Raw genomic sequence first — 13,198 nt, 5'->3', positions numbered from 1 at the left:
AATGACAACTTACTTGAAGGATCTTACTCAATCCATAGGTAGATATAGTGGACTCTCATGGCAAAACTGGGTTTAGGGATATTTGGAAGCACAAGTAGTATTTCTACTTGGTGCAAAGAATTTGGCTAGCATGAGGGGAAAGGCAAGCTCAATCATGTTGGATGATCCATGACAATATAATTTATCTCAGATGTAAGAAAACATAAAAGTAAACCCACCGCAGAGGGAAGCAGAGGTTGTCATGCGCTTTTATGGTTGGATGCACAAAATCTTAATGCGAAAGAACGTCACTTTATATTGCCACTTGTGATATGGACCTTTAATATGTAGTCTGTCGCTTTTATTACTTCCATATCACATGATCGTATAAAGCTTATTTCCTCCACACCAATCAATCATACATATTTAGAGAGCAATTTTTATTGCTTGCACCGATGACAACTTACTTGATGGATCTTACTCAATCCATAGGTAGATATGGTGGACTCTTATGGCAAGACTAGTTTAAGGGTATTTGGAAGCACAAGTAGTATCTCTACTGGTGCAATGAATTTGGCTAGCATGAGGGGGAAAGGCAAGCTCATCATGTTGGAAGATCCAAGACAATATAATTTATCTCAGATGTAAGAAAACATAACCCATTACGTTGTCTTCCTTGTCCAACATCAACTCTTTAGCATGTCATATTTTAATGAGTGCTCACAATCATAAAAGATGTCCAAGATAGTGTATTTATATGTGAAGACCTCTCTTTCTTTATTACTTCCTATTAATTGCAACGATGACCAAAGCTATGTTTGTCAACTCTCAACAATTTTTATTCATCATACTCTTTATATGTGAGCTCATTAATCTCCATAAGATCCATATGATCTCTTTGTCTCTTTTTATTTCTTCTCTTTTATTTTATTCCCTCAAGATCATAGAAAAATCATCAAGCCCTTGACTCAACACTAATCTTTATTATATAGCTCACAGACTCGATTACATAGAGGGATCATAAAGAAAAACTCACAACTAGATCATACTAAAACTTTATTCTACTAGATCAAGATATTACTAAAAGTATTGAACTAAGAAAAACGATAAAGATAGAGATGTGATGGTGATACGATACCGCGGCACCTCCCCCAAGCTTGGCAGTTGCCAAGGGGAGTGCCCATACCCATGTGATTATGCCTCCTTTGCTGGTGAAGCAGATGGTGGTGGTGATGGGTAGTCGCACATCGAGTGTAAGAGATCCTCCAACTTGCATATAATGCCCTTGAGTGCAACTATATGCTCCTTCAACAAAATATTTTCACGTGTGAGATACTTGTTTTGTATACGAGCTAACTCAATCATCTTGAAAGCTTCGATCTCAGTTGGGGTAAGAAGATTGTGATCAAGTTTAAGGATGTCTTCTGTTGCCCGAACTTGGTCCTCCGTGGCCTTCTTGATCCTTTCATCCTTGTTAATCTCCACGGGTTCTTCCCTCTTCAGCTCTATCTTCATTAACCAAGCATCGTTGTCACCATTGTTGGAGGAAGGGGACGGCATGATGCCTGGCCTTGACAACCCTGACAAAAAACAGCTCAAAACAAGAATAGAGGACAATTGCATGATACATGAGTCAAAACCTTCGGGAGATTATATATTGAATTTTTACCGACCAAAATACGTCACGTGCAAGAAAACGGAGTCCGGAGAGCACACGAGGTGCCCATGAGGTAGGGGGCGCGCCCAAGGGGTAGGGCGTGCCCTCCACCCTCGTGGAGCCCTCGTGTCCTTCCCGGACTGCTTCTAATTTTTCTATTTTCCTAAATATTCCAAAACGGAGAAAAATTGCCATTAGAACTGTTTTGGAGTCGGTTTACTTACCATACCACATACCTATTCCTTTTCGGAGTCTAAAACGTTCCGGAAAGTGTCCCTTATGTATTCCTCCGGGGTTACGGTTTCAATAACATTGGTTTCAACATTTATAGGATTACCTGAGATATAATGTTTGATTCTTTGACCGTTCACCACCTTCGGATTTGTGCCTTCGTAGTTGTTGATTTTTATGGCACCAGAACGATAGACCTCCTCGATAACGTAAGGACCTTCCCATTTAGAGAGAAGTTTTCCTGCAAAAAATCTTAAACGAGAGTTGTATAGCAATACAAAATCACCTACATTAAACTCACGCTTTTGTATCCTTTTGTCATGCCATCTTTTAACTTTTTCTTTAAACAATTTGGCATTCTCATAGGCTTGGGTTCTCCATTCATCAAGTGAGCTAATGTCAAATAACCTTTTCTCACCGGCAAGTTTGAAATCATAATTGAGCTCTTTAATAGCCCAATAAGCCTTATGTTATAGTTCGAGAGGTAAGTGACATGCTTTTCCATAAACCATTTTAAACGGAGACATGCCCATAGGATTTTTATATGCAGTTCTATAGGCCCATAATGCATCATCAAGTTTCTTGGACCAATTCTTTCTAGATCTATTAACAGTCTTTTACAAAATTAATTTGAGTTCTCTATTACTCAATTCTACTTGACCACTAGACTGTGGGTGATAAGGAGATGCAATTCTATGGTTAACATCATACTTAGCAAGCATTTTACGGAAAGCACCATGAATAAAATGTGAACCACCATTAGTCATTAAATATCTAGGGACTCCAAACCTCAGAAAAATAACTTCTTTAAGCATCTTAATAGAGGTGTTATGATCAGCACTACTAGTTGGAATAGCTTCTACCCACTTAGTAACGTAATCAACAACAACTAAAATATGTGTATACCCATTAGAGGCAGGAAAAGGTCTCATATAATCAAAGCCCCTAACATGAAACGATTCAATAACAAGTGTATAATTCATAGGCATTTCTTGACGTCTACTAATATTACCAATTCTTTGACATTCATGACAAGATAAGACAAACTTACGACCATCCTTAAAGAGAGCAGGCCAATAAAAACCGGATTGCAATACATTATATGCAGTTCTATCTCCAGCGTGGTGTCCTCCATAAGCTTCGGAGTGACACTTGCGTAGGATCTTTTCCTGTTCATGCTCAGGTACACAATGTCTAATAACACCATCTACTCCTTCTTTATAAAGATGTGGGTCATCCCAAAAGTAATGTCTTAAATCATAGAAGAACTTTTTCTTTTGCTAGTATGTGAAGCTAGGTGGTATAAATTTAGCAAAAATATAATTAGCATACCATGGAGCAGTTCAAGAAGCATTTATGTCATTTAATTGTTCACCAGTAAAGCTATCATCAATAGGTCGTGGGTCATCAAGAACATTTTCTAACCTAGACAAGTTATCTGCAACAGTGTTCTCAGCTCCCTTTCTATCAATGATATGCAAATCAAATTCTTGTAGCAAGAGAACCCATCTAATAAGTCTAGGTTTAGCATCTTTCTTTTCCATAAGATATTTAATAGCAGCATGATCCGTGTGAATAGTTACTTTAGAATCAACAATATAAGGTCTGAACTTATCACAAGAAAATACAACTGCTAAGAATTCTTTTTCAGTAGTAGCATAATTTCTCTGGGCATTGTCTAGAGTTTTACTAGCATATTGAATAACATTTAATTTCTTATCAACTCTTTGCCCTAGAACAGCACCCATAGCATAATCACTAGCATCACACATAATTTCAAAAGGTAAATTCCAATCAGGTGGTTGAACAATAGGTGCAGAGATCAATGATTTCTTAAGTATTTCAAATGCTTCTACACAATCATCATCAAAGACGAATGGTTTATCTTTTTGTAATAAATTAGTCAGAGGCCGAGAAATTTTTGAGAAGTCCTTAATGAACCTCCTATGAAAGCCGGCATGACCAAAGAAACTTCTTATACCTTTGATGTCCTTGGGACACGACATCTTTTCAATAGCATCAACTTTAGCTTTATCAACTACAACTCCCCTTTCAAAAATTTTATGCCCCAAGACAATACCTTCATTAACCATAAAGTGGCACTTCTACCAATTCAAGACAAGGTTAGTTTCTTCACATCTCTGCAAAACTCAATTAAGGTTGCTTAAGCAATCATCAAAAGAGGATCCATAAACAGAAAAATCATCCATGAAAACCTCACAAATCTTTTCACAAAAGTCAGAGAATATAGCCATCATGCATCTTTGAAAGGTAGCAGGCGCATTACATAAACCAAAAGGCATATGTCTATAAGCAAAAGTACCGAAAGGGCAAGTAAAAGTGGTCTTTGATTGATCATCAGCTGTCACAGGTATTTGAGAGAAACCAGAATAACCATCTAGAAAGCAAAAATGTGTATGTTTGGATGATCTTTCTAGCATTTGATCAATAAAAGGTAAGGGGTAATGATCTTTTGTAGTAGCCTTATTTAATTTGCGGAAATAAATTACCATCCTATAACCTGTAATAATTCTTTGCGGAATCAATTCATCTTTACCATTAGGAACGACAGTAATACCTCCCTTCTTAGGAACACAATGGACAGGACTTACCCACTGACTATGAACAACGGGATAAATTATACCTGCCTCAAGGAGCTTTAGTATTTCTTTTCTTACCACTTCTTTCATCTTAGCATTCAGCCATCGTTGATGATCAATAACTTGTTTGGCATCTTTCTCTAAATTTATTTTGTGTTGACATAGAGTGGGACTAATGCCCTTAAGATCATCAAGAGTATATCCAATAGCAGCACGGTGCTTCTTCAGAGTTTTCAATAATTTTTCTTCCTCCTTCTCTGAAAGGTTAGCACTAATAATAACAAGATATATCTTCTTTTCATCAAGATAAGCATATTTAAGAGTATCAGGCAATGGTTTAAGCTCAAACACGGGATCACCCTTGGGTGGAGGAGGATCCCCTAAGATTTCAACAGGCAAGTTGTGTTTCAGAATAGGTACCTATTTAAAGAACACTTCATCTATTTCCCTTCTTTCATTCATAAACATATCATTTTCATGGTCTAGCAAATATTGTTCTAAAGGATCACTAGGAGGTACGGCAATAGAAGAAAGACCAATAATTTCATCTTTACTAGGCATTCCTCTTCACGGTGTTGTCTATGAAATTTAGAAAAGTTGAACTCATGAGACATATCACCTAAACCAATAGTAACAACATCCTTTTCGCAGTCTATCCTAGCATTAACAGTGTTTAAGAAGGGTCTACCAAATATAATGGGACAAAAGCTATCTTGTGGGGAACCAAGAACAAGAAAATCAGCAGGATATTTAGTTTTCTCACACAAGACTTCAACATCTCTTTCAATCCCAATTGGTGAAATAGTATCTCTATTGGCAAGTTTAATTGTGACATCAATATCTTCTAACTCTGCAGGTGCAATACCATGCATAATTTCTTTGTATAAGTCAATAGGTATTGCACTAGCACTAGCACCCATATCACACAAGCCATGATAACAATGATCTCCTATTTTAACAGAAATAACAGGCATGCCTACCACATGTCTATGTTTATCTTTAGCACAAGGTTTAGCAATTCTAGCAGTTTCATCATAGAAATAAATAACATGCCCATCAATATTATCAGCCAAGATATCCTTAACAATAGAAATATTAGGTTCAACTTTAACTTGCTCAGGAGGTGTATATGTTCTAATATTGCTTTTACAAACCACATTTGAAGCTTTACCATGATCTTTTATCCTAACAGGAAAAGGTGGTTTCTCAACATAAGCAGTAGGAATAATAGGATCATTATAAGTGATAGTCTTTTCTTCAACTTTAATAGGTGCATCTACTTTTACTTCTATGGGGGATGATATTTAAACCACTTATACTTAGGGAGATCAACATGAGTAGCAAAAGATTCAAAGAAAGAAGCTACTATCTCAGAGTCAAGTCCATATTTAGTGCTAAATTTACGGAAAACATCGGTATCCATAAAAGATTTAACACAATCAAACTTAGGTGTCATACCTGACTCCTTACCTTCGTCGAGATCCCAATCTTCAGAGTTGCATTTAATTCTTTCCATTAAATCCCATTTGAATTCAATATTCTTCATCATAAAAGAGCCAGCACAAGAAGTATCGATCATGGTGCGATTGTTGTCAGAAAGCCGAGCATAAATTTTTTGAATAATCATTTCTCTTGAGAGCTCATGATTGGGGCATGAATATAACATTGATTTAAGCCTCCCCCAAGCTTGAGCGATGCTTTCTCCTTCGCGAGGCCAAAAATTATATATATAATTGCGATCACGATGAACAAGATGCATAGGATAAAACTTCTGATGAAATTCCAATTTCAATCGTTTGTAGTTCCATGATCCCATATCATCACATAGCCTATACCATGTCAGTGCATCTCCCTTCAAAGATAAAGGGAAGACCTTCTTATTGATAACATCATCGGGCATACCTGCAAGCTTAAATAATCCACAAACTTCATCCACATATATTAGGTGCTCATCAGGATGTAATGTTCCATCTCCTGCAAAAGGATTAGCTCGCAGTTTTTCTATCATACCCGAAGGAATTTCAAAGTAGACATTTTCATTTTCAGTAGGTTGAGGAGCAACTCTTTGCTCTACTGGTCGGGGTGAAGATACCCCGAACAAGCCCCTCAGAGGATTACTTTCCATAGTAACAAGTGACAGTAAATTTAGCACACTATATAAGTTTTTCCTTACGAAATTCCACCTACCAAAGGCGCTTCACTCCCCGGCAACGGCGCCAGAAAAGAGTCCTAATGACCCACAAGTATAGGGGATCTATCGTAGTCCTTTCGATAAGTAAGAGTGTCGAACCCAACGAGGAGCAGAAGGAAATGATAAGCAGTTTTCAGCAAGGTATTCTCTACAAGCACTAAAATTATAGATAACAAATAGTTTTGTGATAAGATAATTTGTAATGAGCAACAAGTAACAAAAGTAAATAAAGTGCAGCAAGGTGGCCCAATCCTTTTTGTAGCAAAGGACAAGCCTGGACAAACTCTTATATAGAAGAAAGCGCTCCCGAGGACACATGGGAATTATCGTCAAGCTAGTTTTCATCACGTTCATATGATTCACGTTCGGTACTTTGATAATTTGATATGTGGGTGGACCGGTGCTTGGGTGCTATCCTTACTTGGACAAGAATCCCACTTATGATTAACCCCCATTGCAAGCATCCACAACTACAACAGAAGTATTAAGGTAAACCTAACCATAGCATGAAACATATGGATCCAAATCAGCCCCTTACGAAGCAACGCATAAACTAGGGTTTAAGCTTCTGTCACTCTAGCAACCCATCATCTACTTATTACTTCCCAATGCCTTCCTCTAGGCCCAAATAATGGTGAAGTGTCATGTAGTCGACGTTCACATAACACCACTAGAGGAGAGACAACATACATCTCATCAGAATATCGAACGAATACCAAATTCACATGACTAGTAATAGCAAGACTTCTCCCATGTCCTCAGGAACAAACGTAACTACTCACAAAGCATATTCATGTTCATAATCAGAGGGGTATTAATATGCATATAGGATCTGAACATATGATCTTCCACCAAATAAACCAACTAGCATCAACTACAAGGACTAATCAACACTACTAGCAACCTACAGGTACCAATCCCAGACTTAGAGACAAGAATTGGATACAAGAGATGAACTAGGGTTTGAGAGAAGATGGTGCTGGTGAAGATGTTGATGGAGATTGACCCCCTCCCGATGAGAGGAGCGTTGGTGATGATTTCCCCCTCCCGGAGGGAATTTTCCCCGGCAGAACAGCTCCGCTAGAGCCCTAGATTGGTTCCGCCAAGGTTCCGCCTCATGGCGGCGGAGTCTCGTCCCGAAAGCTTGCTTATGATGTTTTCCTCAACGAAATACTCCATATAGCAGAAGATGGGCATCGGAGGGCCACCAGGGGGCCCACGAGGCAGGGCCGCGCCCAGGGGGGTAGGGCGCGCCCCCACCCTCGTGGCCAGGGTGTGGGCCCCCTCTGGAACTTCTTGCGCTCAGTATTTTTTATATATTCTGAAAATAGCTTCCGTGAAGTTTCAGGACTTTTGGAGCTGTGCAGAATAGGTCTATAATATTTGCTCCTTTTCCAGCCCAGAATCCCAGCTGCCGGCATTCTCCCTCTTTATGTAAACCTTGTAAAATAAGAGAGAATAGGCATAAGTGTTGTGACATAATGTGTAATAACAGCCCATAATGCAATAAATATCGATATAAAAGCATGATGCAAAATGGACGTATCAGATACCATGTTATGATACTATGCATTGTGGAGGTAGTATCATACACTAGTATCATATACTTCTCATTGTGATGAGCCTAACATGCGTAAGTGAATTTTCATCAAATTCCTTGGGGTTTAAATTATCAGGGAAAATGTAGTAATAAACTAATAAACCCTGTATTTTTGGACGGATGAAATGTCAGAAAATAGTGACAGGCAAAAATTCTTTGCCAGAAAAACCACAATCCATGATTGGGGATTTCAATGTATGAAAATTTCATGATAATATTACTCAATCCATAGACCGTATTAAAAGAGAGACATGTTAAACACAAGTATTAATAAGGCGGACACAACTAGAGCAATTTACCCGAGGCTTGTGTCTCACTCGATGGTGACTGGGCTTTCATAGTGCTTGCTTCTTGCATCTTCATTTTCTATCACTGTGACTACTAAGCTTCCTAGAAAGAGAGTCTTCTAGTGTATTGGGACTAGGGGTACCACTTGTACTAAGGGGTGTGAATATAAGACTAGGAATTTTAGTTTAACCTTCAAATTTATGCAATCTACGGTGAGAGCAATCTATATGGCAATCATAAAAAAGCGGGGAATATGCGTAAAAGGATAAACCACAAGTGAGTCGGAGATGCAAATATATCCCAAAGTTCACACTCTTTGTAGGGTACTAATCTTCATTGGAGAGGTGTCGAAGTCGAAGCTCTGGAGCGCCATCAAGGGGCTCACCCTAATCTCCTCTTTTAGTCACCCCCACGGATAAGCCTCAAATCACTCAGGTTTACTCTTGAATGCGACCATTGAACCGTTACAAACTTCCCGAAGCACATCACAAGCAAGGAACATTCCAACCCGTGTCCAGTAATGTCCTACAACCCTCACTCATACCACCTGCAAACCCTAAGAATGTATTTTCTTGTGACGACCCACAAGTATAGGCGATCTATCGTAGCCTTTTCGATAAGTAAGAGTGTCGAACCCAACAAGGAGCAAAAGGAAATGATGAGCAGTTTTCAGTAAGGTATTCTCTGCAAGCACTGAAATTATCGGTAACAGATAGTTTTGTGATAAGATAATTTGTAACGAGTAGCAAGTAATAAAATTAAATAAGGTGCAGCAAGATGGCCCAATCCTTTTTGTAGCAAAGGACAAGCCTGGACAAACTCTTATATGAAGGAAAGCGCTCCCGAGGACACATGGGAATTATCGTCAAGCTAGTTTTCATCACGTTCATATGATTCACGTTCAGTACTTTGATAATTTGATATGTGGGTGTACCGGTGCTTGGGTGCTGTCCTTACTTGGACAAGCATCCCACTTATGATTAACCCCTATTGAAAAAGCATCCGAAACTACAACAGAAGTATTAAGGTAAACGTAACCATAGCATGAAACATATGGATCCAAATCAGCCCCTTACGAAGCAATGCATAAACTAGGGTTTAAGCTTCTGTCACTCTAGCTACCCATCATCTACTTATTACTTCCCAATACCTCCCTCTAGGCCTAAACAATGGTGAAGTGTCATGTAGTCGACGTTCACATGACACCACTAGAGGGATGACAACATACATCTCATCAAAATATCGAATGAATACCAAATTCACATGACTACTAATAGCAAGACTTCTCCCATGTCCTCAGGAACAAACGTAACTACTCACAAAGCATATTCATGTTCATAATCAGAGGGTATTAATATGCATAATGGATCTGAACATATGATCTTCCAACAAGTAAACCAACTAGCATCAACTACAAGGAGTAATCAACACTACTAGCAACCCACAGGTACCAATCTGAGGTTTGGATACAAAGATTGGATACAAGAGATGAACTAGGGTTTGAGATGAGATGGTGCTGGTGAAGATGTTGATGGAGATTGACCCCCTCCCGATGAGAGGATCGCTGGTGATGACAATGGTGATGATTTCCCCCTCCCGGAGGGAAGTTTCCCCGACAGAACAGCTCTGTCGGAGCCCTAGATTGGTTCCGCCAAGGTTCCGCCTCGTGGCGGCGGAGTTTCTTCTCCAAAGCTTGCTTATGATTTTTTCTTGGACGAAAGACCTCATATAGCAGAAGATGGGCATCGGAGGGCCACCAAGGAGCCCACGAGGCAGGGGGCGCGCCCAGGGGGTAGGGCATGCCCCCACCCTCATGGCCAGGGTGTGGGCCCCCTCTGGAACTTCTTTCGCCCAATATTTTTTATATATTCTGGAAATAACTTCCGTGATGTTTCAGGACTTTTGGAGCTGTGCAGAATAGGTCTCTAATATTTGCTCCTTTTCCAGCCCAGAATCCCAGCTGCCGGCATTCTCCCTCTTCATGTAAACCTTGCAAAATAAGAGAGAATAGGCATAAGTATTGTGACATAATGTGTAATAACAGCCCATAATGTAATTAATATCGGTAATAAAAGCATGATGCAAAAGGGACGTATCATCTTGCATGTGACTACTGAACCTTCACCCCTACACTACTCTCAAACCCTAGTGCACATGTGCCTCTCTCCCCTTACCACTGTTTGGAAAGCCCGGGAGGCTTATGACGGCGGCGGGTTTAACCTAGCTCAGCAGTGGCCCTAACCTCTTCCCCACTAGCCCCCATATCCAACCTACTCACAACATCTATTGCCCCAAGTTGATTCCTACTTGCCACCATTTGTTGACGCAATTATCAATGGCAGCGGGGTCACCCTAGATTGACTTTGTCATTTGTGTGTTCGCTGCAGATCAAGACCATCCACATCCAGATCGAGTGGTGGTTCCACCGGATCTACCGCATTTGCCTTTGATTGGATCATTTTTGCCACGTGGCAGTTTTGCAAGAAAGAACCAGGTAGTTCAACTTAAGAACTCCGGTTGCAAGAAAGAACGAAAAACAAACGGCGGAAGAAAACAACTCGGTTCTAGCAAGTTGAATCTAGGTCAAAATTTTACTGTAACAAAAGCTTGTTCAAGTTGATTAGACGGAACGGCGGTTTCGAGACGAAACTCCAGGCGCTTGAATCACCTGATTCCGATAAACGAGCGAAAAGATAGACTAGAAAGAAGATCGGATCTGAGATCGCGATCGCGGAATAAATCCGACGAAAAGAAAAAGAAGAATGGTTAAACGAACGGACGTTCGTTAACCTAGAAGAATCAGGTGATCACGTTCGTTAGGACGAACGGTCCAAAGGCAACTAAATCGGAGAAGAAAACGAATCCGATCTAGGGTTTCGGAGAAGAAAAACCGAACGAAAAACCGATCTAGAAAACCGGAACGGTTTAGAGAAGAAAAGAATCGGAACGATTAGAAGAAAACGATCCGAGAAAAAGAATAGATGTAGCGCGGGGCAAGCTTGGCGAGGTCTCCAGTGAGCGGGGCTCCGGCGGCGTCGGCGTAGGGCGGCGGCGTGGGCAAGGTGCGGCGGCGGCGCGGGTGTGGGGCGGCGGCGCAAGGTGCGGCGGCGGCGCGGGGTGTGGGGCGGCGGCGGTAAGGTGCGGCAGCGGCGCGGGGTGTGGGGTGGCGGCGCGGGTGAGGCGGCGCGGCGGCGGTGATGCAGGGCGCGGTGTGATGCGGCTTGGCGGCGGTAAGGCGCGGCGTGGAGGAGAGCTTTGATTTGATGTGTTTAGAGGGGGGGTGCTTGGGTATTTATATTGGTGTGGAGGAGAGCTTTGATTTGATGTGTTTAGAGGGGGGGTGCTTGGGTATTTATATTGGGGAGGGGAGGGGTTTACTTGGGGTAGAGGACAAGGAATTAGAATAGGAGTAGGAAAGATCTAGAAAATAAACGGAGTAGGACTAAAGAAAACGAAATAAGGAAAAGGGGACAAGGGGGCGCCCTAGAATCCTAAAAGGATTCGGTCCTAGCAAGAGGCGGCGGCGGCCGACCGGCTCCTGGCTCGGCGCCTGGCGCCTGGGAGCGCGGCGGTAGGTGGCTTGGCTTGGGCCTTTGGCCCAAGGCGCTGCTCAATTTTTTTTAAATAGTTTCCTCGCGCAGAAAAAAAAACAAAAAGGGATCTAAACGAACTCCGAAAAATCTAAAGTAAATTTTCCCCGACTCCTAAAAATGAGCCGAACAAAATGAACTTTTCTCCGGACCTAAAATGCAATTTTTGAAAACGCGCATTTTTCCCTATCCAAATAAAATGCAAATAAACACCGGAAAGCAAAATTGATCTATTTATTATATCTTCATTTTTCCTAAATTTGGGAAAGTCATATTATTCCCTCTCTCATATATTTTGACACCGGAAAAATTATTGAAGATAAAATAAATAAATCAAATGATCCTATTTTCAAAATTCGAGAGAACTCTCAAATATGAAAATAACGAAATCTCCAACTCTCTCCGAGGGTCCTTGAGTTGCGTGAAATTTCTAGGATCAACCAAATGCAAGAAAATATGATATGCATATGATCTAGTGTATAACATTCCAAATTGAAAATTTGGGATGTTACAAACCTACCCCCCTTAAGATGAATCTCGCCCTTGAGATTCGGGTTGGCTAGAAAATAGGTGAGGGTGGTCTTTGAGCAAATCTTCTTCTCTCTCCCAGGTGGCTTCATCTTCTGAGTGGTGGTTCCACTGAACTTTGCAAAACTTGATAACCTTGCTGCGAGTAACTCTACTGGCAACATCGAGAATCTTGACTGGCTTCTCCTCATATGTTAGGTCATCCTTTAACTGAATTGCTTCTAATGGCACTGTATCTCTTAGCGGTACCTCCGCCATCTCGGCGTGACATTTCTTCAGCTGAGAAACATGGAATACATCATGAACTCCTGACAGTCCTTCTGGTAATTCCAACTTATAAGCGACTTCTCCCATACGTTTCACGATCTTAAATGGTCCAACGAAACGCGGTGCTAACTTTCCCTTAACTCCAAAACGCTTAACTCCTCGAAGTGGGGATACTCGAAGGTAAACTCTGTCTCCGGTTTCGTAAACTGTCTCTTTGCGTTTAGAATCTGCATAGCTCTTCTGCCTGGACTGGGCTACCTTGAGCCT

Source organism: Triticum urartu, chromosome 7 (assembly GCF_003073215.2).
Source record: "Triticum urartu cultivar G1812 chromosome 7, Tu2.1, whole genome shotgun sequence".
NCBI lineage: Eukaryota > Viridiplantae > Streptophyta > Magnoliopsida > Poales > Poaceae > Triticum > Triticum urartu.
The sequence above is the reverse complement of the archived record's forward strand: the minus strand, read 5'-3'. Positions refer to the sequence as shown.